Below are 3,995 nucleotides of genomic sequence, written 5' to 3' on the forward strand. Positions count from 1 at the left end.
GCCAGAGGAAGGAAATGAAGAAACGCGAGCCTCTTTCCCTACTTAAGCCATTGTTCAGAGGATGTACCCGATTCGTATCTACTACACTTTGGTGCCTGATGATTTTGATTTTCATGTTGCCTCTTCAATTACTTTCATGGTGCTAAGAGAATTATCCTCTTCAAAAATTAACACCAAACTAAACCTTCCCAGCTTTAGCATTATTAAGGGGTAAGTCAGAACTGAGCTGATTGACCTCTCAAGTCCCTGCCAACTTCCTATGCATCTGTGGTTTCAGAATGGCAATTTTGCTACACTCAAACTTCCCCCCCCCAACCCGAGCATCCCTTTGCTCTCTCCTCAAACAACCAGAAAATCAGGGACCCAGAGAGCCTAATGGAGTTGGAGAATAAACTTGGCTGGAGAGGATGAGACTGCTGCATTGTGACCCACAGGAGGAGGTGACTGGCCTAGGGATGCAGCTTTGGGCGGAGGCGGGGCTGTGCTTCTCAGCCATCCCCAGCAGACTCCAGCCGCTCACTCACCAGCTCCCTTATGCTGTCAGCTGCCTGGCAGAGGAGAGAGATTAGAAGACTGGGGAAGGACAATTTGCAAAAGATCCACACAACATCAGCCCAAACCAGCCCAACCCGGAAGATGGCAGACAGCAGTTCAGAGGCTCGCGGTGACCCCTCGGCCCCAAGTTAGAGCTGCTGGTGCCAGGTCAAGATTAGAAGAAGAGTGGGAGGCACTTTTTTAGCCCAGGAGGCCCTGTGCCTTCCCAGCGAGGCATGGTGGGCACAGCTCAGGACCACTGGAAGGTCGATCACACCTGGACCAGCAGGCAGTGGGCTCCCCACAGGGCAGGAGGGGCTGGTGTGGTCAGAGCAACAAGTACTCAGGCTGCCTAGAGAACCAACTGACTGCTTCCTGTGCTCCTGGGAGCCATGGGGCCCCAAGAAAAACAGGCACAAAATCAACAAGAGTCGGTAGTAATGGCTGCATGCTCACGCTTGCTCCCTCTTCCCACCCCCTCCCTTTAGTAAAAGTCAACTCTCCTGATTAATTTCTGGTTGCTTGTCATCGTTCCTGACTTGTCATCAATCTCACGGTGTGCCAGGATGCTCTATAGTTACTTGGAATTGCTTGCTGAGGCCTGCTGAGTTGGCGATCCTATTAGCACGACTCTTTTTTCATTGTGTTTGTGAAATGAAATAAAATAAAAAAGGCCCTGTCTCTAGAGAGTTCTTTCCTGCCCCATTTCCCTTAACACCGTCAGGTTCTGAGGAGACCAGAAGGTCTTTTTTGGGCGGGGAGGAGCATGGGGGCTTCTCTGCCCTTGGTGCTGAGAAGGCCTACAAGAAGCATTGCTGGCTCCTCCAGAATAGCAGGCCTCCCTGCCTCTAATGAAGGCAGAATCGTGGTGAGGGAGGAAGAAACTCCTTATCAGCCAAAGCAAAGCGGTCATGCAGCTGAAATCATGGCCAGGAGGCTGGACCACAGGGCAGGAGGTTAAAGGCAGGAAGATGGGTTCTAGCCCAGTTCTGCCCTTCCTACCTGGTGGCCAGGTAACTGAGCAAGTAATTCAAGCTCTCTCTGAGTCTCACTTTCTTCATTCACAAGGTGGGGAAAACAATTCCTGTGTCATAAGGTGACCGTGAAGATTAAGTGAAATCTCATACCTATAATTCCTTGGCACCGTGCCCAGTGCAGAGACAGCATCCAACAACTATTTCGGTCATTCCTTGTGAGCATTACATCCTATAGTGCTGTATGTTAGACTGTGACTTTGGATGGTTCAGAGAGATGAGGGAGCCTTTTTCCAGGTCCTTTGGAGGGAATAATAAAGGTTTGGGAAAGGCTTCAAGAACCTAATGAGATGAGAGGGCAGTAAGCTTTCTTGAAGCTGCTCCAAGAAAGCGATTTATTGCCGAGAAGCAGGAGCAAAGAGGTGCTCCAGCTCCACTGACTAGGGAGGCTCGAAAGCATTCTTCTGGGGAACAGACCTCAGCCTTGCACTCACTGTAGTCCACGTAAATAGTCTTTGTGTTAGAATTTATAAGGAGTTCGTTCTTCGCTGGCCTTGGTGGCTGACTCCTCCATCATCTTGAGCACAGGCTGTGTGCGAAATGACGCACTCCTTGATTCATGCCATAGAGAGAGAGAAGAGTGAGTTCCCCAGTCAAAGGTTAGGAAAATTTTTAAGCAATTTTCATAGAAAAGAAACTCCTCCTGCAAACCCCCACTTGTATGTAAATCTTCATACATCCCAGCAATGGAATATTATACAGTCAGTAAAAATGCTTGCATTGAAAAAGGTCTGTGAAAAAAATGGGAACAAAATTGTGAGACTGTATAATCTAAGCTATGTTAGAATGCATTTAAAATTTTTAAGACGGGGAAGCTAAGCAGGATCGGGCCTGGTTAGTACTTGGATGGGAGACTACCTAGGAAGACCAGGTGTTGTAGGTGTAAAAAATAAAGAATAAGGGATTGTAAACTGACAAATTCCTTGCAATCTGTGAGGTCAACCAAGGGTTGCCTCGCCTAAAAAAAAAAATTAAAAAAAATTTTTAAGACAGAAATACACCTTATCCCTAGGCAGTGGATGATAAAGGCCTTTTTGTCTTCCTATTCTTCTGTGTTTTACTAATTTTTCAGTGAATATCTTTGTAACAATAAAGATAAGAAGAAGGAGGAATAGGCTGCAATAAAGAATTTTTAAAGGCCTCTCAAGCCTCCACCTATTGCTGGTTCCCATTTAAAATCACACCTTCCCTCTCAGGATATCAGGAAATCATTGGGGGTTGGGGAGGAGAGAAAACCACACCGCACCGTGGTGACAAGCCCATGGGCATCAGACCAGAATCCACAATGGCGAGATCCAAAACTACCTCCCAGGCTTGCAGGGTGCTGACGGGCCAGGGAACTTCACACCCTCAAGTAGACTTTCTTAGCGTCTCACATGCTAGAAAAAGAAAAGATCAGTGAGGCCAGTGTTTTTCCGAGGCCATCTTACACAGAAGTTTAGTGCATAAAGCGGGTTACGAAGGAGCCAGGCAGCTTATTAGGAGGGAGGGAAGAAGGTGGGAGGGAGGCTGGAGCCTCCACCCTCCTCCGCAATCCAATCACCCTCACCCGGTCCATGAGGCTCTTCTTTTGATCTCTCTGCCTAAAAAGGAAACACAGCTTGAAACTCTTGTAATATTCAACTGACCCACCATGTGGAGAACAGCAATGATGACGGCAGGGAAGTGGGGAGGATTCTATTTCTAAGTAATTAGGAAATATATTTTTGCTGAAAATCCATTTCTATTTAAATAGCTCCACCCACCTCTGTTTTAGAAACTAGCAATAAGGATGTTTATACAAAACAAATATGTCCTCTGGGAAGGGTATAAGGTTTGATTTGTGAATACATTTAAGTCTTTGACTTATCTAGTTGCTATGTAGACCTTACAATTTATGAGATTGAATACGAAATCATGACTTCTAGCAGTTGCTTCAGGCTTACAATAAGCTATTCTGTGTTCATCTTCCAGTGGGAAGAAATACTTTTTTTGGATTTGTTTCTACCTAATTGTCTCCTAGAAGAACAGATTGCTAAGAGTTTAGTTTTACTGTTTGTGTGTGTGTATGTGTATGTGTGTGTCTGTCTGTTTTTAAATAAATACAAGTAGTGTAGTTTTAGAGTTTGTTTGCAAATATGATCTAAAATATTAAAGGCATGTGTCTTTTCTGCATTTTGATTATTTAACTTGTCTCAGCACCTTTCTTTCTAAGGTCTCGATCCTGGTGAATGGGATGTTCTCGGCAGCCTTCAGACACATCTGCCATCTCGTCCGTCCAGCCGCTGGGGGCTGGGTGTTGCCTTTCTTCTCTCTTTAAAGAGAGGCAGCCAGAGTCTGCAGGCAGCATTCGTAAAATATGCTGGTGTGAGTGAGGGTGTATGTGGGCAGGGGTGCTCAAAGGGTCACTGTGAGTGCATTTGGGGACTTTCATGTGCCGTGGGGTCC

This window comes from Pteropus vampyrus, unplaced genomic scaffold, assembly GCF_000151845.1.
Source record: "Pteropus vampyrus isolate Shadow unplaced genomic scaffold, Pvam_2.0 Scaffold46, whole genome shotgun sequence".
NCBI lineage: Eukaryota > Metazoa > Chordata > Mammalia > Chiroptera > Pteropodidae > Pteropus > Pteropus vampyrus.